The sequence below is a fragment of the Palaemon carinicauda genome, chromosome 22, assembly GCF_036898095.1.
Source record: "Palaemon carinicauda isolate YSFRI2023 chromosome 22, ASM3689809v2, whole genome shotgun sequence".
Classification (NCBI taxonomy): domain Eukaryota; kingdom Metazoa; phylum Arthropoda; class Malacostraca; order Decapoda; family Palaemonidae; genus Palaemon; species Palaemon carinicauda.
This window is the reverse complement of record NC_090746.1, coordinates 10055832-10080578: the sequence shown is the minus strand read 5'-3', so window position 1 is coordinate 10080578 and position 24747 is coordinate 10055832. Positions and strand designations below refer to the sequence as shown.

The window sequence follows — 24747 nt, the reverse complement described above, 5'->3', positions numbered from 1 at the left end:
TCTTTTGTATGTAAAAGGGTAACTATATTAAAAAGATTAATAACTTTCATATGCATTTTATTTCCGAATCCGTATAAATGTACATGTTTGAGTAAAGTAAAAATATCATGAACAGTTCAATATCTTTTCATGGTATACTAATATATAATATTCAACCAAAAGGTCTTTTACTTAAAATGATTGTTATAAATAACAGGCCTTACTTAAGTCTATTGCAAAAGAAACATTGCTACAGACAAAAGTACTTGAAGATACAAGAGTTGGTTTTGAATGATAATTTATGACAAGTGATATACCACTGCTTTTAGCATAATTGCATTAACATAAGATAGTTAGCCCAACATTTGGACGTTGCTGGTAGTAATATGGGTATTACCGACTCCTATAGCCATATCCTAAGCTCTATAATCAAGAGATGGAAAGGATTCAATCACGGTAACAAGTAAAAGATATTTATATAGCTAATTACAATCAACTTCTTCATTCATAACACAAACGATATATCTATTCAATGAATCCTGGGGTTTAACAGCTAGTGAATGTTCATTATTTCTTAATATTTCACCATTTTTAATGGCAAAGCCTAGGATTTTACTCATTTTCAAAATTGAAATAGATAGGTTAGACAGGTCTTATATGATAAGAGTTCGACTTTGAAGAACATCTGCTCAGTAAACTATTCCAAGAAATGCCTTATTTGATCAGCACACACATTGTCCATCGTTACCATTATTGTTCCTAACAAAGTGAGCCTGTGCATAAATTGGTTTTGGGAAAAAGTTTACTAGACAAAAGTTGTTCAGTTAAAATCTCTCACATACTAGTTTTATCTATCTACCCAACTTATACAATACGATCAAAATATTAGGCTTTTAACATTTCTTAGTGGGTGTAATAAGAAAATCTCTCTGACTAAACCAAAGGATTGCATAGCTCAAGATGTCTCACTTCTGTTATGTATGTAGAAGTTAATTCTAATTAAGATATGTAAATATCTCATGCTCAGTATCATGGATAAACCCTATCCAGCTTCGACTATAATGAATCAGGGATAAGACTATAGTAGCCAGTGATGCCCATATTACTAACCAGTAACGTCCAAATGCCTGGCTAGCTACATTTACTTACATTGATGTGGTTATACTATTGGCAGTGGTATGTTAATGTCATAAATTATAATTCAAGACAAACACATCTTACAAATATTTTTTTCCATAATTTTTTTTTTTTTAATCTAATTGACCTTACTGATTAGCAGTTATAATATTTGAAATAATCATTCTAACCAATGTACAGTTATGAGTTATACAAGCATCTCTATTAAATTTTAATTGATCAATATTCATATCTAACAAACTCGTGGGGGGGAAAAAAAAAAAAAAAAAAAGCATTTGATATCTGTTAAACTACCATTTTCAGTTATTTTTAGATTTACAAGACAATTGAAAATCTCAACAACATTAGCCACTAAATCTGTTATTATTTTTAAAGTACTAACTTATAGAAACAACTAACACGCTACCTGTGAGGTTCCCTATGTATAATTATTCTTCCCATTGTCCTAAAATTATCACAATTTGATTATCACCCCCCCCCCCCAAAGAAGTTACTCCAGTGCAATTCCTCCCTTCCTAAATCGCCAAGTTTAGCCTGCTTTAGGTGGAATTAATTCCTTCCTAAATCTCCAGGTCTAGCCCCTCTCAGATGTAATTACTCCTTCCCTAAATCTATAAGTTTAACCTCCTTCATGGGCAATTCCACCCTTCCTAAATCTCTTAATTTAGCCTGCCTTAAGTGCAATTCCTCCCTTCATAAATCTGTAAGGTAAGCCTGTCAAGTGCAATTCCTCCCTTCATAAAGCTGTAAGGTAAGCCTTCCTGCTCTCTAAGTTTATTCTGCCTTAGGTGTAATTCCTACCTCCCTTTTAGCTCTCCAAGTTTAGCCTGTCTTAGGTGCATTTGCTCCTTTCCTTAAGCTCTACAAGCTTAGCCTGCCTTAGATGCAACTCCCCCCTCCCATTAGCTCTCCAAGTTTAGCCTGCCTTAGGTGCAATTCCTCCCTCCCTTAAGCTCTACAAGTTAAGCCTGCCTTAGGTGAAATTCCTCCCTCCATTAAGCTCTCCAAGTTTAGCCTGCCTTAGGTGCAATTCCTCCCTCCCTTGAGCTCTATACAAGTTTAGCCTGCCTTAGGTGTAATTCCTCCCTCCCTTAAGCTCTAAAAGTTTAGCCTGCCTTATGTGCGATTCCTCCCTCCCTTAAGCTCTACAAGTTTAGCTCGCCTTAGGTGAAATTCTTTCCTTCCTAAATTTCCAAGTTTAACCTCCCTTCCTAAAGCACTAAGTTTAGCCTGCATTGGTGCAATTCCTCCCTTCCTAAAACTAATTTTAGCCTGCTTTAGGTGCAATTCTTCCCTTCCAAAATCTCTAAGTTCAGCTTATTTACCAAGACCCAGATGTGAGAGAGCATTCTTTGAACAAAATATTAATCTTGTCCCTTTCATTTAAGCCTTCCAGGAATAATGAAGGTTTTACATTAAAACCCCTCTCGGAACATCCACTTTCAGCAAGAAATATTTCATATATGTAGAATCTAACTTATTTCACTAATGGTTTCCTTCTCCAAGAACAATGTTTCCTTAAAACTAAAATTGAAATACTATCACTTTCATAAAATCTTTTAATATAAATCTAATTCACATAATGCTCAACTAACTACATAGACTATTGTAAACTAGTAAACTAGAACGAGATAGTTAATTACATCTTTTGTATTAAGATTATTGAAAGCTTAAAACCAGCTAAAAAGACATTAAGTCATTTTAAAATCAATTTTGTCATTCTAACGTTTTGTAACAACTCCCCTTCTCTAGATTAAAATAAAAAAAAATATAGCATCTTACTGCAAACAAGCAATTTGAATGTTATACGTGACCAGAATAATCAAAATATTGATATTTTGGGAATGATTCATTTAAAAACATTTGATATGAAGTTTTGAAATTACAAACACCTTGCAAAAAGCAGTTTCAAAACAATCTCAACTTCCCTTGAAATAAGTATATTTTCCATTGTGAATATAACCTTCATTTCGAGAGAGAGAGAGAGAGAGAGAGAGAGAGAGAGAGAGAGAGAGAGAGAGAGAGAGAGAGAGAGAGAGAGAGAGAGAGAGAGAGAGAGAGAAATTTATTAGCCTTCTAATGCTTCAAGCTTAGCAATACTAATTAAAACCTTAGTGATTCCCTTCACAAATATTCAAGATTATTCTATTCATGACTTCACATGCTCCCCGTTATAGAAGATAATTGGATTAGTTGCATGCACAATATGTAAACTTATTTAATAGATAAAAAGCAAAATAAATCACATATATATAAAGCAATTCTAGTAGTGGGGCTTTACATGAAATTTTCAGTTAAGCAGAATATCTGTCATTATTGCAAGAGGAAAAGAAAATATGATGGTTATTTTGAAACAGCCAAAACCATCAATTATCATTGGCAAAGGTGTGGCTAATTAGAGAACCACTTTTTTATAAATATCTATATTAAACGTATCTGCTTATACCTTGTTAAGAGAGTATTGGCCTAGATTCTACATTGTTTAAAAAGGAAATTCAGTATTAGTTGCTAATAATCAGAGGCTATTCTTCTAAGACAAAGATGAAATGGTATACACAAAGATGAGACAATATTCATGATAATCTGAGGATAGTCTCGAAAGATGAAATTGTATACATAGACAAAAATGAGACAATACACACACACATATACCAAGGTACTTCCCCCAATTTTGGGGGGTAGCCGACATCAATAAATGAAACAAAACAAAAAGGGGACCTCTACTCTCTACATTCCTCCCAGCCTGACGAGGGACTCAACAGAGTTCAGCTGGTACTGCTAGGGTGCCACAGCCCACCCTCCCCCGTTATCCACCACAGATGAAGCTTCATAATGCTGAATCCCCTACTGCTGCTACCTCCGCAGTCATCTAAGGCACCGGAGGAAGCAGCAGGGCCTACCGGAACTGCGTTACAATCGCTCGCCATTCATTCCTATTTCTAGCACGCTCTCTAACCTCTCTCACATCTATCCTCCTATCACCCAGAGCTTTCTTCACTCCATCCATCCGCCCAAAACCTTGGCCTTCCTCTTGTACTTCTCCCTCAACTCTTGCATTCATCACCTTCTTTAGCAGACAGCCATTTTCCATTCTCTCAACATGGCCAAACCACCTCAACACATTCATATCCACTCTAGCTGCTAACTCATTTCTTACACCCGTTCTCACCCTCACCACTTCGTTCCTAACCCTATCTACTCGAGATACACCAGCCATACTCCTTAGACACTTCATCTCAAACACATTCAATTTCTGTCTCTCCATCACTTTCATTCCCCACAACTCCGATCCATACATCACAGTTGGTACAATCACTTTCTCATATAGAACTCTCTTTACATTCATGCCCAACCCTCTATTTTCACTACTCCCTTAACTGCCCCCAACACTTTGCAACCTTCATTCACTCTCTGATGTAAATCTGCTTCCACTCCACCATTTACTGCAACAACAGACCCCAAGTACTTAAACTGATCCACCTCCTCAAGTATCTCTCCATTCAACATGACATTCAACCTTGCACCACCTTCCCTTCCCGTACATCTCATAACCTTACTCTTACCCACAAACTCTCAAACTTTCTTCTCTCACACACCCTTCCAAATTCTGTCTGCAACCAGTACAGTATCATCCACAAACAACAACTGATTTACCTCCCATTCATGGTCATTCTCGTCTACCAGTTTTAATCCTCGTCCAAGCACTCGAGCATTCACCTCTCTCACCACTCCATCAACATACAAGTTGAACAACCACGGCGACATCACACATCCCTGTCTCAGCCCCATTTTCACAGGAAACCAATTACTCACTTCATTTCCTATTCTAACACATGCTTTACTACCTTTGTAGAAACTTTTCACTGCTTGCAACAACCTTCCACCAACTCCATATAACCTCATCACATTCCACATTGCTTCCCTATCAACTCTAGCATACGCTTTCCCCAGATCCATAAACGCAACATACACCACCTTACCTTTTGCTAAATATTTCTCGCATATCTGCCTAACTGTAAAAATCTGATTCATACAATCCCTACCTCTTCTAAAACCACCCTGTACTTTTAAGATTGCATTCTCTGTTTTATCCTTAATCCTATTAATCATTACTCTACAATACACTTTTCCTACTACACTCAACAAACTAATACCTCTTGAATTACAACACTCATGCACACCTCCCTTACCCTTATATAGTAGTACAATACATACACAAACCTAATCTACTGGTACTATTGACAACACAAAACACTTATTAAACAATCTCACCAACCATTCAAGTATAGTCACACCCTCTTCCTTCAACATCTCAGCTCTCACACCATCCATACCAGATGAGACAATATTCATAACAATTAGAGGATAGTCTCAAAAGATGAAAAGGTATACATACACAAAGATGAGACAATTTTCATGATAATCAGAGGATAGTCTCAAAAGATCAAATGGTATACAGAGACAAAGATGAAACAATATTAATAAGTTAAAATAATTAGTTGTAGATTATATTCACAAGCAATTAATGTACCGTACTTTAATATACAGATTTTAGAATGAATTTGAATCAATTGCTAAAAAGATGGCTAATACCAAACTCCCTCCAGTCATATATTTAGATAACTAGTTTACAGTATTCTACACAACCCAATAAATGATACAATCTAGAAGTATGTTGAGGTCAAGAGGAAATTGACATTTAACAGCACGTTAATGAAAACTGAAAACACAAGGGCCAAATTTCTAAGGAAAAAGTCCTTTCTCGTTTACATTTGGTGGTATTAACTGGGTTTCAATGTTCAATTTCCTCATTTTGAAAAAAAAAAACATATACAATATATGATATAAAACCAATCAATTTATCATTACTTGTAATAATTCCTCTAATTGTATTTAGTACAGTAATATGAATCCATTATTATTAAGTACATTTAGATTTGTCAACTAAGTTTTCAAGCATCTAAAGAATGATTGTGCTTCTTTAATATGAAATAATTAGTTAATTATAATCTAAATTTTATCTAAGGGTAAAAAAAAATCTTATAAATGCTGATCTGGATCTAATTTTCTGATTAAATTTTGAATGTTTAGAATTTACTAGGAAACTAGCATAACATTTTTAACGTAAAGACACAAAATTAAAAACTAAATTTAATTCTATATGCCCTGTCTTTGCAGAGATTAATAGGGAATGAAATACTAGCTACTATACTGAATAAAAATTGATAGCTTTAATAATTAAATTTATGACTTCAGAAATAAAGACTTTTGATAAACTTGAACTAATCAGGTAAAATCTTAGTTTTAAAAATTTATATTACTCATATACTGTAAATTTACGTGTTTTTTTCATCATCAGATAGTGAGTACTATTGAACCAATGGCATATAAATGTTATGACCATAGAAACAACTCTCTAAAATCTCAATAACTCTGGTCAATTTAATACACCAAGATATTTGTAGCACTAAAGTGATATTTCTCACAAGAGTATATTAATACTTCGTAAAAGTTTGATGACAGTTGAGACGATTCAGTGCTCCCCTTGAAATCAGAAATTAATAAAATTTATAAATTTTTTTTCTCTTCCTCATAAACATTCTTGATTTTTCCTGTGGTAAATCCCAGCTTATTCGCTGCTAATCTTCATCTTGGTGTCATTAGGAATGTCTCATATTTCCAGTTTCATTTCCTGTTTTAAGCAGGAGACTATAATTTTCTTCTCCATGATAATTCTAGTCTGAAAAACAAATAAAAAGATGTTAATTTCACAGATATACAAGTTTTACTCAATATTTTACTGCACACTTCAATATCAAGACTATACTTTTAATAAAATACGTGATAAGCTATGAAGAATATAATATTCTAATGTATTAAAATATAGAATAGTGGAAATAATAAACTACAGTAAATGTTCATAATAATTATAAAGAAAATATTACAACCAAAAGTATATTTTGTATAGTGAAAGTATTGTCTCCTAAATCCTAGAAAATACTTCCCTACAGTAATCAAATGAATGGACTCAGGTGATACAATGACCAATATGTTCCATAATCTTTCAATTTTCTTCAAGAGATACTCATTAACCCATAATTTCCTGGATAAAACATTCTATATTACACCACAGGATATCTAATCAAACACAGTACTCATAAAATATTTATAAAAATAAAATTTTTTTTTAGTAATTCTGGACAAAAATATGATTTATTGATACTAAACCAGTTTCAAATGACAAATATTACTTAGTATAGAAGGGTATAGTGCTGTGCAAATGAATAATTAATGTGGCGTTTTCGCTCCCCTAAAACCATAAAAAAACTACCTACAACTTTCTAAATCTATCAAGCAAATGTATTATTCTCGTAACTAAAACTCCAGTTGATATTGAATTGATCCTTCATAAACTAACTCCTGATATCCTATCATATCTAATTTATATAAGCTGCTTCTTTCCATTTTCACCATCTAACTTGTTCAGCATTGAACTACGGACAAATTTATCACCGACTCGCTAACCTTGTCTCGACTAGTTTATTGACGAGCTTATTAGACGTTATTGTTTTGTACTTACTGGGTATACTTCATCCATGGACTAAACTATCAAGCTACTAAATTGAAAACCAAGTCTTACTTGAGTCACGTCTTTTAACATTAATAAATACAAGAAATACAATAGATGTCTAGCCTATTATTAAGCAAGGTTACCTTAAATTAATGAAAAATCTCAAACTTTATCCATTAACAATATAACCTAGCCTTTAACCACCATTATCTGGCTTTTCCTCCTGTAATCCCTTGATCGCCCTATCATTGTCTAATGGAATTTCTGTTCTTATTTTACACTGTTACAAATTAAAAACTGTTTCAACTATTATAGTGTGTTTACATCAACGAATCCTTAGAAAACCACGACATGGCTCTCACAATTGCAAGCTCCATGTATACATTCCTCCTTTGTATTGATCTAAACCTCAGGTTATACACTTTATCTTATAATTCAATGAAAAACAGTGGCTTAGACTAAGCCATCTATCCTTCAATTCTAAGCATTAATGAAAATATCACAAGACCAGTACCTTGTCTCTAACTGTACTCTCTTAGTGAATTGGATGTAGACCTTTCACAGATTTCTTTGATGGTATTAGGAGGATTGTAAACTATATCTTTATATATATATATATATATATATATATATATATATATATATATATATATATATATATATATATACCCATCTGCAATACAATGCATCTAATGAAGTATGAGATGCTGCCTGGGTAGGCAACTAAACTAAATAAAAATTAATTCCCTAAAGCAATTAATAAACATATTACCATCGTATCAAAACTAAACCATAATTTTACAGTTAAAATCAAGGGGAAAATGCATGGTATAAGACAAACTTTATGCAACAAACTACTGATTTTTTTTCTTATTGAAAGTTTGCATAATTGTTAATAGGTCAAGGAGACTATAACTTATCATAGTTTTCTCTCTCTTCAAAATCTGAATTCCTCATAGGGTTCCAACACATAGAGATCCAGTGCATGGAGACTTACCATCACCAGTCCCACTACAAAACCAGCACAAGCAATAGATGTGTAAACGCCTATTTCGGGCCTGCAGTCACCTACTGCATATGCTTTCCGAAGTTTTTTCCCATACGAGAGAACTATTAGCACTCACAGGAGGCTATTACCACACTCTCTCTTCCATGGAGAGAGAAACAGCCCACTTACACCAACGTAACTCTTATTGGTCGAACGTCCTGAACGTTCACATTGTTCTCGTTCTGGATGCAGCAGCAAAGGCTCCAGCAGAGAAGAGGCAGAGGGGGGAATAACTCGAAGTTTGCCTTCACAGGGTTGCACAAGCCAATGAGGAGACATTCACATGGAAATACCTGAACCCGAAAAAGACAATAACCGGGATCAGAAAGACATTGAAAGAAAGGGGACGGGCAACGCCCTTAACCATCAAAAGTCCTCCTTCAAAGGAAGTATATCGAAGGCTAAGGGTAGACCCATTTCTGAGGATTCATTATCTTTGTCGTCATACAGCCATACTTGTGAGGAAGACAACAGTATTGCTGTCCAACAATAACAAGGAAGAGTCGGCAAGATGCTAAGATTGCTGTCCTAGAGCTACAGTTATTGGATATAATTGCAAAATCTGTCTACCTCAAAATCCCTGCTCACAACAATGTCAAAACAATTACTGTATATAAAAGAAACAGTAAAAAATTAAAACAGACAGATAAGGATGCTGAGAGTGAGCTCAGTGGCATGAGGGGTGGGCAAGGCTTGCCCGTCGCCTGACAATAACTACCTTCACCTATATAAAAAGTTTTAACGGCAGTATCCACCTTTACTGAACGCATACTCCTATTAAAGGACAGGGTTTGTATTCCTGTAGGAGCAAACATTTCTGCATCCATATGACTGGGGATTCCATGATGGGTACCCATCATTACCAGATCACGATGTGGAGTGGCAATGATGTTGGAAGTTAGAACATCAGAGAAAATGGCCTTGCTTGCCATGGTCGAACGTTCATAGTTCTCGCACATAACAACAACAAATTCTAAAAGTTACTAGTTTACCAAATAACATCTGGGTGATAACATTTTAGCGTTTTATGTCATAAATCCCTAGTTACAAATGGTTCTCTCTCTAAATGATCATAAAATTTGGGCAATGTTTGATTCTTACCAATAATGCAGTGCATTAAAATCTTCAAATAGCTCCCCTTTTTGGTTCTAGATAACTAGTCCTTGGACCTTGCTCTTTTATGCACTTCCTTGATTTGGCAAAGCGTAGCATCTATAATGCGTCAGCCTGGAGATTGCCATTTTATATTTTCCTTTTAATACTGTTGCTCACACCATGGGTTGAAACTATGAATGGGGGCTATATATCCCAGAGCTGTGGCCTGTGAGGTCATTAAATGCCAATGTGAACCAAGGAGAAAAACCCTAGTTAGAGGTTAGAAGAGGGTGGACAGCAACGAGTATAAAAGGAAGTGATAATGGGGGTAAGGTAAAAGGATATACAAGTGCAGCTAGAGGCAAAGGGAACACTGCAAGGACCATCAAGTAATACCTAAAGTACGCAATGATGGGGATACTCACCATAGCAATACTATACTTCACTGGCCAATTAACTCAAATTTTAACTCAAGAGCACAAAGTACAACTGTGTTTGATACCAATATGTAGACAGTTTTCAACTTCACCTTGTTAATAAGAGAGGTGGTCATTGTTTATTGCTAGATTCATGCTCTTGGTTTTTGTTGCCATGCTTCTGACAGCATCACACACTTGTTTAATAAACAAGTTTGCCTGATGGGTACTGCCTGGTCAAGTACACACACCTTAACTAAACCTTGTTCCAATCAAATTTATAACCAGTTCCAATATAATTAACCGAGTAGCAAGACCTACCTTACTGCAGCTAAAATCTAATCTAGCATGAATCCTTTAACAAATCAAGACTTGTAAGTGGAATAAATGCAAATTATAATTTCATCTATTTTATGAAAGCCAAACTACGTTTATACCTGAAATCAATCTTTTCTAATGATTAAGAAATCCTGAAGGATATGAGAGCAAGCCAGTGCTTCTTTAATATGTTAAAGAAATATACTTTATTTCAGTGACAATTTTATCCTTCCCAGATATCATAAATTTGAATAGTAATTTGTGGTTTTCCTAACTATACAAACCGGAGTCATTCAATATGAATATAATTTCAGCCTGGTTGGAACTCAGCTGTTAAAATCCATAAAGATGTCAATAGTTATTGGTGGGTAGCAGGGATGCTTAAACCCTCGCCAGCACATAAGAGAAGTCACACTGGCTTTCAGTAAGGCCATGCGGGGTGGTTGAGGCTTGAAGAGAAACTTGAAGGACTTGGGTTTGTGTAGTTAAAAAAAAACTCAAAATTATTTCTAAAATCTGTGATTTGTTCCTACACAAATAACAACCCTCCTCCTGTAATAGTAATTCACCATTAGAAGGGAGGAAACCCTTAGAACCCTAATGGTTAGTTTAACCCTGGATAGGTACGGTGGGTCGTTTGCGACCCCGAGCGTCAAAAAAAAACAGGTTTTTCTCACGTGACTCACCCCTGTGACTGAATTTGTGGGTGATCGACCTGCAGGAGGTGTCTCCCCTACACGCTCTAGTAGTGTCCAGATGTGCATTGCTGTAGCTGTACTCCTTCCCCGATTTCTGAGACGCGTCGGGGTCGTTCGCGTCCGAGTTTACCCTTCTGAGGTAGTTTGCATAATAATCAAAGTTATTACGTATTATGAAATTGTCGTAGAATGGTGCAACTTGTATAGGTTATCAGTTGTGGAAAGTCTTGGTGGATTGTTTGGCTACCATGTGCATGTTTTTTTTTTTAGTTAAAATGTCGTTCATCGCCACGAGGACCATTTTACCGCGAGTGCCCCTTTTTCATTTTTTTTCATTTTTTTGCCAAGTCATTTTTCCGTAAGATATTGCCAAATAGTGTCGTAAAACTTTTGCTTGTTTAGTGTTGGAAAGTGTGTCTAGATGATCTGGCTACCCATGCATGACTTTGTTTTTGTCAGATACGACGTAGTTATTGGTATATTGGGTATTTAACTGCGGTTACCGATTTCTGTTTTTTTTCAATATTTGTAAAAATTACTACGTAGTAAGGAATTGCCGTATATTATTCATTTTTTTTTCATGTTTATGTGTTAGAAAGTGTGCCTTGATGGTTGGGCTAACACGTGCATGTCTTTTTTTTTATCTGAGATGTCGTATATTAGAATGTCGGGCATTTTACCGCGAGTGTCCCTTTTTAATTTTTTTTAATTTTTTTGCTAAGTCATTTTTCCGTAAGATATTGCGAAATAGTGTCGTAAAACTTTTGCTTTTTTAATGTTGGAAAGTGTGTCTAGATGATCTGGCTACCCATGCGTGATTTTGTTTTTGTCAGATACGACGTAGTTATTGGTATATTGGGTATTTAACTGCGGTTGCCAATTTCTGTTTTTTTTTCAATATTTGTAAAAATTTACTACGTAGTAAGGAATTGCCGTATATTATTGATTTTTTTTTCATGTTTATGTGTTAGAAAGTGTGCCTTGATGGTTGGGCTAACACGTGCATGTCTTTTTTTTTTTATCTGAGATGCCGTATATTAGAATGTTGGGCATTTTTCCGCGAGTGCCCCTTTTTATTTGTTTTGCATTTTTTTGCTTAGTCATGTTACCGTAAGGAATTGGCAAGTAGTGTCGCAAAACTTATATTTTTATAGTGTTGGAAAGTGTTTCTAGATGATCTGGCTACCCATGCCTATTTTTTTTTTAGCCAGATATGGCGTATATATAAGTATGTGTTCGATTTTCCTGTGATTGCCATTTTTTCGTTTTTTCCCATTTCTTTCAAAATTACTACGTACTAAGGAACTATCACAGAGTAATATTTCATTTATATGTTTATTTGTCGGAAAATATGCCTTGATGGTTTGCCTAGCACGTGGCTGAAATTTTTTTTTTCTGAAATGCCGTATATTAGAATGGCCATTTTTCCACGAGTGCCCCTTTTTATTTGTTTTGCATTTTTTTGCTTAGTCATGTTACCGTAAGGAATTGGCAAGTAGTGTCGCAAAACTTATATTTTTATAGTGTTGGAAAGTGTTTCTAGATGATCTGGCTACCCATGCCTATCTTTTTTTTAGCCAGATATGGCGTATATATAGGTATGTGTTCGATTTTCCGGTGATTGCCATTTTTTCGTTTTTTCCCAATTCTTTCAAAATTACTACGTACTAATGAACTATCACAGAGTAATGATTCCTCTAGATGTTTATTTGTCGGAAAATTTTGTTTACTTTTTTTTTGATTGAATATCATCAAATTTTTTTAGCTAAAATATTGTTTTACATTTTTTTTTTCGATTTTATTTCCCTTCAAAAAAAATTTTTTGGGTCAGAATTTTAATTTTATAGTCGTAAAATAATCGACAATTATCCAGCAACCCACCATACAATTATTATGCATATCCAATAATAATTAGATTAGTAAATAACACCTTGAAATTGACATACCCTTCCTACATTTCAAGTGGCAGATTAGGGAGTCTGAGTCAGTGTGGTTGGCGGCCATTTTGTGGACATATCCGAAGCGTAAGCTGCCCTATCTATATATATTCTTGTTCCCTATAGAATTTGTGATATTTTGGTATATTTTTACCTGCATAAATATCATATTATATATTAAATATATGTATTTTTTTACGAAATTTCCAAGTACTCAAAAAATTACCTTTAGATATGGCCCCTGATATAAATGTAATTTACAAAATAATGAAGATTTTTTTACATATTTCTATTTTAGGATAACATATGTTTATTCCCTAAAAAGATTAGCCACTTCCTATTTCATTTGGGCACCCAAAAAAATTCATGAAATTTGGACAATTTTTTTTGGCCAAAAAAAGTTACCCTTTTTTTCTCATTTCAGATCTTCACCTCCATGGGTCTGACTTCATCCAAAATACATCAAGATGTGTCCTAAACATTCAAGAATCAATTCCTAAAAGGATTTGTGTATATATGTATAAACTTTTTTTTTATGAATTTTTATGTCAGGTCTTTTTTTTTTTCTACTTAATTTTTTAAAATATTTATAATAAAGTTTTTCTGCAGATGAGTAGTATTCATCTTTACAGTTGTTTTAAGCATTCATTGAAGTTTTTTTTGGCAAAAGAAAAAAGGAGGTTACTGCAAAAACTGATTTTTCAAGAATTTTTTTTGGCGTCGGGGTCGTTCGCGTCCGAGTATACCCTTAAAGGGGTGTCCGAGGACCGTACCTATCCAGGGTTAAAATAAATTCTCAAAGGTTAGACTAAGTTACTGACTATGGACAGATTTTTAATTTAAGGGAAAACCTTTTCCCCCATAAAGATATACTGTAGAGCCTAATTAAAGTAATGGGTTCTGCATAAAAACCATCGTCCCCCTTGTGAGGAGGATGTCTGAGATACTTTTGTAACATTATATATAGAATAGAGCTTAGTGGGAAAGTTTCTGTGCATCAAATGTCCTATCCAATAAACAACAGCAGGACTGCTGCTCCCCAAGTGAGAAGATGAATGAAAGGGAAAAAGGCCAGATAATATCTCATTCTATTCTAATGATACGTTCGTTATATTAGAAGAAATTCTTCTTTTCTCGTAAGGAGCTCAGTACACTACACAGCCTGCTGAGCAGCAGCTACCACAGATCCCAGTGGAAACATGTCTATAAAGACTTGTGGGTATATTCCTACTGAGTGGGCCTTTAAAGGTTGTCTGGCACTTCAAGTCTCCAGCCTCTAGTGCTTTTGCCACTGACAGTTTCTTAATGATGGCATCAAACTAATTCCTCTGACTTATTGAAACTGTGCTGGAACTGAATCTTCCTAGTCGTCTACTGTTTAAGGATCTGCCCTCTAGCTGGTTCCACTCAACCAAAGGTAAATGGTGTTCCTTGAAATCTTCTTTTTAGTCCTATCAGCACAAATAAAAATATTTTAAATCTGTAGCCTAAGGGTTGGGTTCTCTAAGTAGTGTCTAAGCCCCCTAATAAGATAAAAAGGTAAATAATCCAGAGGGTTGGTTGCACCAATAAGGGAGGAGATTGAGAGGCTCAACAGCAAGGTTCTAGGTTTTTGCTACCAACTCTAGAATGAAGGTGAAAGAGATTTTTCTCAATCCCTCGGAATGACTCGCAACCTGGGGAATAGTTACATTTGCATACTCTCTTTTCCGAGGTTAATATAAAGAGAAAAACAATCTTCAGAGTGAAGTCCTTATCTGATACCTGTCATAACACTTCGTAAGGGTCCGTTTTGAAGGATCTCTGGACCAGTTACATCCAACACAGGTTATCTGATTTCTCATGGAGGTCAAGACTGCTCATAGCTCTTCTTGGGCATAGAATATGTCTATGATGAGGAAAGGTCTAGGCCCTCAAGTCTAGAGCAATGATTTAAAGTTGAGTGATAGCTTTTCACCACCAAGACCGATGGAGTATTCAGGTGTTGGGGCATCGAGTTCTCATTCCATCTGGGTCTCTACTATCAGTGTAGACTACTCTTACTATTATAATTATTAAATGCTAAGCTACAACCCTAGTTAGAAAAGCTGGATGGTATAAGCCCAGGGGTCCCAACAGGGAAATTACCCCAATTAGGAAAGGAAACAAGGAAAAATTAAATATTTCAAGAATTGTAACATTAAAATAAATATTTCCTATATAAACAATAAAAACTTCAACAAAACAAGAGGAAGAGAAACTTGATAGAATAGTGTGCCAGAGTGTACCCTCAAGCAAGAGAACTAACCCAAGACAGTGGAAGACCATAGTACACAGGCTATAGCACTACCCAAGACTAAAGAACAATGATTTTATTTTGGAGTGTCCTTCTCCTAGAAGAGCTGTTTACCATAGCTAAAGAGTCTCTTCTACCCTTACCAAGAGGAAAGTAGCCACTGAAAAACTACCGTGCAGTAGTTAAACCCTTGGGTAAAGAAGAAATGTTTGGTAATCTCAGTGCGGTCAGGTGTATGAGGAAAGAGCAGAATCTGTAATGAATAGGCCAGACTATTAGGTGTGTGTAGGCAAAGGGAAAGAACCGTTACCAGAGAGAAGGATCTAATGTAGTACCGTCTGGCCAGTCAAAGAACCCCCTAACTTTCTAGCGGTAGTATCTCAACGGGCGGCTGGTGCCCTGGCCGACCTACTACCTGGGAACGGTGTCTGAAAAGCCCCAGAACCAAGATGCAGTCAAACATTGTAATATGAAAAATTATCTTAGTCAGAGGAAGTCAAAACTGCCATACTAAGCAGCCCTATGGATAGATGTCTCTGGTGCCTTCTTCCTGAAGATATACGCAAGAAACCTTAGTTGGAGGGGATCCTTGCCAAAAAGTGTGTGTGCATAATGTAGCATCACAGTACTTGTACACATGCCCGCATATTGATGACTGTGCACATAAAATTGGGTGTGCCCTGTCCAGAGCGTGCAAGCTAGCATGCAAAGGCACGCAAAGAGATCGATGAGCATGTGAGGTTTCACATAGGGCTCCAAAGAATCTGATGTGATGGCCCTTATATTTTCTACTTGACATTAAAGGTGTCTCTTCGAAGTGCATCTGTCTTTTCACTTCTGCAGGGATCAGCAAATCCAAAGTAAAAGGTAAGGTTAAATAAATCGACTAGTCGGGGAAGGAGTTCAAGGTTGCTCCCTTTTATTCCTTAAGTTGTCAGTGTTTCTATGGTCTGAGCTACTGGCACTTAAGACTATGAGAAAACGTTTGGAATTTCCTTTACCCATGTGGCAGGGGAAGAAAATACCGGCTGGGAAGTACCTAGGATTTGCCACATTTTGCGTGTTGAGGGAAAACTGTCCAAGCCCATGAATGCCAGTGTCCTCATGATCATATCCTTAGCATTGTTATCAATTTATGTCTGAGGCTCACTACAAGGCGAAGAGTGGGGAATGGCTGCTTCTCTTGGATAACCAGCTACCACCATCTTTCTCTTAGCTTACCCATGAGGGAGATTAGAATTGTCATCCTTCTTTGTCACCAACCCAGAGGAGGGTCAAAAGTTTGGGTACCACAAGAAAAAAAGAATGCCCATGGACTTTCTTGATTTTGACGATGACCACGAAGGTGGTCAGTTCTGTTTTTCGGCTCTTCTTTCTTCTTCTCCTTGTATACCCCCAATGCACTGGTGTCCAATCCTTACATTCATTGCAAGGGAGAAGACTGCAAACAGTCGCACCAAAGTCAGAAGTGCTAAAAGAATGTTGATTCCCATAGTTCCTGCTTATGAAGATTCTGCACTTATATCTAACAATCCCAAGATAGGATTGGATATCCACATATGGTCTCTCCATCACACACACACTTTCACTCTCTAATGAGAAAAAAGGAAAACAGCCAAGATAGGGAGACGCCTAGCTTGTTTGTGTATGACCTGGCAAACTAAAGTCAAAGTGGCCTCTTGGTGTGTTGGCAAGGGGCAGGGCTTCCCAATCACTCACCAGTAACTACTGACACTTCATTATATAAATTGACAGCCAAGCTAAAACCATACACTTATCAAAGGAGGGTTTGTATTTATGTATGAGCATACATTGGAAATCCAACACTATCCAGAGTTATTGACAATCAAATCCTATTTTGATTCGTTAGTAATCCAATACTATCTTGGTCTTTTAACAAGAACACTTAAAACCTACAACTCCCTTGATTAGGTAAAATTTTTAATTAGTACAACTAACAGCTATCAATGCAGTACAGAAAGGAAGACAATCCAAATGTAAAACACTAACGAGTAAATTCTACCTTAAATAGCATCTAATCATTTAAATAAAATCTTAATTCATAAACTTGCATATCCTAATTCAATCCATTGACAATCTATAATCTGCATAATCCATAAAAGGCTAATCTAATTTTGAATTGCTTAAGTCATTTTGATCGCAATATACTAACAAGTCAAAAATGACAAATTCGGAGATAATTTGTATTTTTCCTAACCATACAAACCTTAGCTATTTACATAAGGTTTACTTTTCGGCGTAGCTGAAATGACGAGCCATTAGAATTTAATGAGGGTATATTACCCCCCGCTAGTTAGCCGGGGGTAGGGAAGGGGTAGCTTGCTACCCCTCCCCCCCCCCACACACCTGTGAGTTGTCTCACTTCACTTAGAGGTAGGACTTGACTTGGGGGACAGGGCTGGCGGGCAAATATGTGTAAATAGCTAAGGTTTGTATGGTTAGGTAAAATACAAATTATCTCCGAATTTGTCATTTGTTCCGTAACCGAAATACAAACCACGCTATTTACATAGGGTGACTTACCCCTTAGGAAGGGCGGAAAGTCCCCAGCCTTACTGGCTTTGGCTTTACCCGGGGACCCGAAAACCGAGTGAGCAGCACTCGAGAAAGGGGTCCCTGCACCTCGCACTCTCCGAAGCTTGCTATGGATGCACGGCCTACATAAGTTGTGTGTGGAGGAAGTTGTGACTCGTCCTAGAAGTTGACCTGGAGTTCTTTAGATAGAAATCTAGGCTAGGACGTTCCCAATACTACCTCGTCAGGGTATGGGGGACGCAAACAGTATCATAGTTAATACTAGGAGCACAAGGGAGCATGGTTTACCTGCAGAGGTTGAGGTCAGCTATGCAGAGACCAGGATGCTGCTTTCCCCAAGGGAGGGGAGAATGAAGAAAGAAGTAAGGGCCAGACATACTCTTTCAATCACGCAGACTAAAACCGGGTAACAATGCCCCCAACCTTCTGCTACCTGTCCATTAAGGAGCCTGAGGTTAGACCAGCTGTTGTGCAGCCACCACAGGGCCAATAGAGAATGTATCGAAGCTCCTGTGGGTCACGTCCTGCAGGTAGTGGGCTGTGAACGTCGTCTGACGCTTCCACACCCCAGCTTGCAAAACCTGCGTCACAGAGAAATTTCTCTTAAATGCCAGGGACGTAGCGATGCCCGACATCGTGCGCTCTAGGGCGGCGTGACGGAGGAGGGTCAGGATCCAAGGTATGTTGGATAACCTTCCGGATCCAGGCTGAGATGGTGTTCCTGGAGACCCTCCTCTTCGTCCTTCCCGTGCTTACGAATAACGCTTGCACCTGAGGACGGACTGCAGCTGTTCTCTTCAAGTAATGCCTCAGACACCTTACTGGGCAAAGTAACAGATGGTCTGGATCACTTGTTACAGAACGAAGACTCGTCACCCTGAATGAGTCGAACCTAGGGGCCGGCACCCCAGGATTCTGAGCCTTGGCAACAAACTCAGGGACGAACGTGAACGTTACCTCCCCCCATCCCCTTGAATGGGCGACGTCGTAAGAAAGACCACGAAGTTCACTGACCCGCTTGGCTGATGCCAAAGCGAGCAGGAAAGCAGTCTTCCAAGACAGGTGGCGATCAGACGCCTGGCGTAATGGTTCAAACGGGGCTCTCTTCAGAGCCCTGAGGACCTGAACTACGTTCCAAGGAGGAGGTCTTACTTCTGACTGAGGGCAGGTAAGCTCATAGCTGCGTATGAGTAGAGAGAGTTCTATCGAAGAGGAAATGTCCACTCCTTTCAGGCTAAACGCCAGGCTTAAGGCTGAGCGATAGCCTTTCACCGCTGGAACTGAAAGGCACATTTCCTCCCGTAAATACACAAGGAACTCCGCTATTGCTGGAATAGTGGCATCAAGTGGAGAGATACCCCTCCCACGACACCAACCACAGAAGACTTTCCACTTCGTCTGGTAGACTCCGATAGAGGAGGTGGCGAGACATTCTGTCCGCAACCTGCTGCGAAAATCCTCTCTCCGTGAGGAGATGCTGGATAGTCTCCAGGCGTTAAGCCGAAGCGACGCTACGGCCCTGTGAAAGATGTTGCAGTGTGGTTGTCTGAGTAGCTCGTGTCGTGGGGGGAGTTCCCTCGGAAGTTCCGGGAACCATTCCGCGTGATGCCATAGCGGAGCCACAAGAGTCATGGAGAGATTGACCGATAGTCTGGTCTTGTTGAGCACCCTTCTCATCAGACAGAAAGGTGGGAAGGCGTAAACTTCTATGTCGTCCCATCTCTGCTGAAAGGCATCTTGCCAGAGAGCCTTGGGGTCCGGGACTGGAGAAGAATACAGGGGCAGCTTGAAGTTCAAGGCTGTCGCGAACAGATCTACTGTCGGGGAACCCCACAAAGTCAGGACTTTGTTGGCTATCTGAGGATCCAAAGACCACTCGGCACTCACTATCTGCGTCGTTCTGCTCAGACTGTCGGCGAGCACATTCCTCTTGCCTGGAATGAAGCGAGCCAAAAGTGTGACCGAGTGGGCTTCGGACCACCTCAGAATCTCTACTGCAAGATGGGATAGCTGTTGAGAAAAGGTACCTCCCTGCTTGTTGATGTAAGCCACTACCGTAGTGTTGTCGCTCATCACCACTACGGAGTGACCCGCCAGGGTCCGTTGGAACTGTTGAAGAGCCAGGAAAACTGCCTTCATTTCTAGCAAGTTGATGTGGAGGTACTTTTCTGATTCTGACCAGAGGCGAGATCCTTTGGTTCAGAATGTGGGCCCCCCACCCTTCTTTTGATGCATCCGAAAACAGAGTCAGTTCTGGGGGGAGGACGAGAAGATCCACTCCCTTCCGGAGGTTCACGTCGTCCAGCCACCACCGAAGGACCATCAGTTCCGTGGGTCCAATAGGGACCCGAAAGTCCGGAGAATCGGAGCCTTGATTCCACCGGGACTTCAGCCGCCATTGTAGGGATCTTATCCTGAGGCGGCTGTTCGGAACTAGACGTGCCAGGGAGGAAAGATGACCTAGAAGACACAACCACGAATTGGCCGGAAGCTCTTCCCGCCTGAGGAAAGGTTCTGCGACCTTCCTCAGCCTTGCTATCCTGTCGTCCAATGGAAAGGCTTTGTGGAGATCGGTGTCTAATATCATGCCTAGATATACCAGTTGTTTCGTCGGAAGCAGAGAGGACTTCTCGAGGTTTACCACGACCCCCAGGTCTCGGCAAACCTCCAGAAGCCTGTCTCGGTGTCGAAGAAGGGCCGACTCCGAGTCTGCCAGGACCAGCCAGTCGTCCAGATAACGGAGGAGACGTATGCCGTTCCTGTGCGCCCAAGACGAAATCAAAGCGAACATTCAGGTGAACACTTGAGGAGCTGTGGAGAGACCGAAACACAGCACCTTGAACTGGTACATCTTGCTGTCTAGGCTGAATCTCGAGTACTTCCTGGAAGACGGATGGATTGGGATCTGGAAGTACGCGTCTTTCAGATCCAGTGTGCACATGAAGTCTTACGGTCTCACTGCAAGTCTGACCGTCTCTGCTGTCTCCATGCTGAACGAAGTTTGCTTGACAAACTTGTTCAGGGCTGAGAGGTCGATGACCGGTCTCCAGCCTCCAGACGCCTTCTTTACAAGAAAGAGTCGACTGAAGAAGCCTGGGGAGCCGTCGTCTACCTCCTGGAGAGCATCCTTCTTGAGCATGGTCTCGACTTCTGCCCGAAGGGCTAACCCCTTTGCCGATCCCATGGCATAGGAGTTCAGCGGCACTGGATTCGCTGTCAGGGGAGGTGGAGATGTCGTGAATGGGACGCGATAACCTTGGCCGACCACAGAGACCATCCAAGAATCGGCCCCAAGTTGCTGCCACCTGTGCACGCAACTTTTCAGGCATCCCCCAACAGGTGGACACGCGGGGGGATCGCCAATCCCAGCGCTTGCGGCCTCGGCCGCTGCCTCTAGGATTCTTACCTCCCCTAGAGGACTTGCCGCGCCTTCTGTCCTTGGTCTGAAAGGGCTGCGGCTTAGACACCCCTGTCTTAGCTGCCGGAGCCTGCTTCGATGTCTTGCGAGGCTGCTGTTGCTGTTGAGGTGCCGGAGGCTTGTAGGGCCGAGATGTCAGGGCCCTCTGGAGGAGAGAATCTTGATTCGATCTCCTCCACCTCTCAGCTGTTCGTTCCAAATCCTTGGGCTCGAGCAGATCCCTCCCAGTAATGGAGGAGTGCCTGAGCTTGCAGACGTCCACGGCGGGGACCTTCGGATGGGACCTCTCGGTCACTGCGTCGCGACGCTTGAGGATCGAGTTAGCCCACAGGTTAGCTACCTGATGAGCGAGGAACTCGATCGAACGCGTGCCCGAGAGGAGGAAGGTCTCCAAAGCCTTCCTATTGCTCTCCTTGGACAGATCCTCAGAGCGCAATAGAATGCCCAGAGATCCCAGCCAAACGTCCAGCCACGAAGTTGCCTGCAAGGCACTCTTCGCAACCTTCTCAAGGTTCAGGATCTCCGACGCTGAGAACGTCACTTGCCGGGCGGAGAGCTTCTCGAGAGGAGTTCCCCTGGTCAGCTCTTCCACGGAATGGTGGAGCAGAAGGGCCATACTGGACTCCCCCATGATCTCAAAGTACCTCCTCTGATGTACTCGAGGAGGTGGGATGAGTTTGAACCCGGCAAAAGAACGACCAAAGGAGGCAAGCTCGGAGAGCTGGGCTTCGACTCTAACCCTGGCCCCTTTCACCCCTTTGGACCAAGGCAAAGCTGTGCTGGACTTAGGGGGCTTCTGGGTGCCAAAGACTTCGTCTAGCACCGTGTCCTTGCCCTGACGAGGGGCAGTCTCCGGGTCCTTAAACTTGTTGAGCTACCTCATCATGCTTAGGAGCTGCCAGAAAGCGTGCTCCGACTCGAACTGGTCTCCTTGCGGACTGGCAGCTAAGTCTCCAGTCCCCAAAGGCTCATCTTGGGGAGAAACGTGGACGTCCTCCAGGGATTTAGTTGGCTCTGGACGTATCCTGGATGACGATTTAGAAACTGTCTTAAGAGTCCTTGGGCTCCCTCCTAGGAGGAATACAGGACTCCAGCAAAGAGGTCCGGGAGGGGGCATCCTCGCGAGCAGCTTCTCTTCGAAGAGGGGTGGTTCCTCCCATTGGTGCCGTGGGAGATAACCCTGCCTCGCTGGACTCTCCTGAGGAAGGAGATAACACGTCCACAGGAGAAGGAGAAACAGCATGCGTAGGAGAAGGCGTAGGAGTCCTCCTAACTGACCTCTTGGGAGCCAACTTCACCCGAGGAGAAGTCACCACGAGGTCAACTCCTCTCCTTCTCTTCAGCGGGGAAGAGCCTGCCGTTGGTTTAAGTCCCATATCAACGAGGGCAGGCTTCACAGCCTGGACCACTGCGTTCATAATGTGACGGAACCAAGGCTGGCGAGTAACTGACACAGTGTCAGTTATTCCCTCTGGAGGGAACGGGATCTCCTGATCCTTCGGAGTGGACACCACGGGGCCTGCCTGAAAAGAAGAAGAGGAAAGTGTGTTTTGCATGGACCTCTCTGTAGATCCTTCCTGGTCCTGGTGAGAAAACCTACGCTTGCGCGCAGGCGATCCAGAGACTGCTCTGGAAGTCCGTGTCCTGTCGGTTGGTTGCGCTGAAGTTCCCTGCGGGAATGGGAATCGCAACGGTCTTCACGCGAAAAAGCATTCAAGAAATCGCGCACGGGCGATCTCCGAAGCGCGGGCGCATTGCCGCGTGTGAAAGAAAGCCCATGGGTGCATACGCTCGCGGGCGAGCCGGCAAGTGGGCGAAAGGGCACGATGGCGAGCGATCGCGTTGGCGCGTCGGCGCGCACGTGAAGGAGCACGAGACCGCGCGGGCAAAGGTGTGCGCTGAGCGCTAGGCGATCGATGGTGTCGCGTAGGAGAACGCGAAAGAAGTCGCGAGCGACTTGGTGAGTGTTTGCCAGGCGTGGAGCGCTGGCGCGTCAGAGAACGCTGGCGCGTCAGAGAACGCTGGCGCGTCAAGAGAACGCTGGCGCGTCAAGAGAACGCTGGCGCGTCAAGAGAACGCTGGCGCGATGGCGAGCGTTTGCCAGGCGTGGAGCGCTGGCGCGTCAGAGAATGCTGGCGCGATGGCGAGCGTTTGCCAGGCGTGGAGCGCTGGCGCGTCACAGAACGCTGGCGCGATGGCGCGCGATGGCGAGCGATGTCGCGTGCGTTCAGGAGAACGAAGGCCCGACCCACAAACAGGCGAACGACTGCGCGCAGGCGATTTATCGCGCGGGCAAGTCGGAGGCCTGGGGCGATCAGGCTGGGAAGGGCGAGGGCGCTCAGGAGAGCGCTTGCGCACAGGCGAGTGATCATGTGAACGCGCAGGAGAACGTTGGCGTGCAGTAAGGTTTCCGCGCACATCTGAAGAGGTGGAAGAACGCGTAGGCGAACGCTCGCGAACAGGAGCTTTAGCTCGCTGTTGCGCCAGAGCATAATGGCGCACAGGGGCGCGCGGTCGAGGCGACGGGTTAGTACCCTTGCCTAAGTCCAGATCAGGCGATCGTGGACGAAATGATGAATGGTGGCGCACAACAGGCACAGGTTGATCAATAGCGCGGCTGCGCACAGGAGAACGATGGCGCGCAATGCGCACATCAGGAACACGAGGGCGCTGCTTGCAGGAGACATATGAGAAGGCGAGCGCTGGCGAGCAGGTGATCGCTGCCGCGCAGGGGGCGCTGGCGAGCAGGTGATCGCTGCCGCGCAGGGGGGCGCTGGCGAGCAGGTGATCGCTGCCGCGCAGGGGGGCGCTGGCGAGCAGGTGATCGCTGCCGCGCAGGGGGGCGCTGGCGAGCAGGTGATCGCTGCCGCGCAGGGGGGCGCTGGCGAGCAGGTGATCGCTGCCGAACAGGAGAGCGCTGACGAGTTAAGTCTGAAGACTTTGACTCTGGAGAGCGCTTGAGCGGTACTGCACGCGAACGCGCAGGGGAACCCTGACGGGCAAGGGACTTACCCACACCGTGAGTAGAGTCCCTTAACCCCTAAGGGATCGGTGTCTGTTGGATAAAAGGATGAGAAGGCACCCAAACTGCATCTGCGGCCAGGAACGGAGAAGGCAGGTCGGAAGGTCTGGCAGGTGTAGGGGATCGCGAACGATCCGCGGAGAGGTCAAGGGGCGCTGCTGTGACGGGCTGCTCCTGACAGGGAGGCTCCTCCTTCGGGGAAGGATCAGGAGATGACGACCCAAAGAGGCGCCTCCTAACTTCTTTATAGGGAGAAGGAAGGCCTCTGCAGCGAAGA

At 41.7% G+C, this 24747-nt stretch overlaps 1 long non-coding RNA gene across 1 annotated transcript in view; it reads right to left on the bottom strand.

Annotated features, from left to right (window-relative positions):
* Window positions 1–6756: 6756 nt before the first annotated feature.
* The window catches only part of LOC137615787 (uncharacterized), a 35044-nt gene continuing 17053 nt past the window's right edge, over window positions 6757–24747 (bottom strand). Inside the window, exon 3 of the long non-coding RNA XR_011039260.1 lies at window positions 6757–6856. This is a non-coding gene — a long non-coding RNA (uncharacterized lncRNA). The remainder of the gene's footprint in view (window positions 6857–24747) is intronic.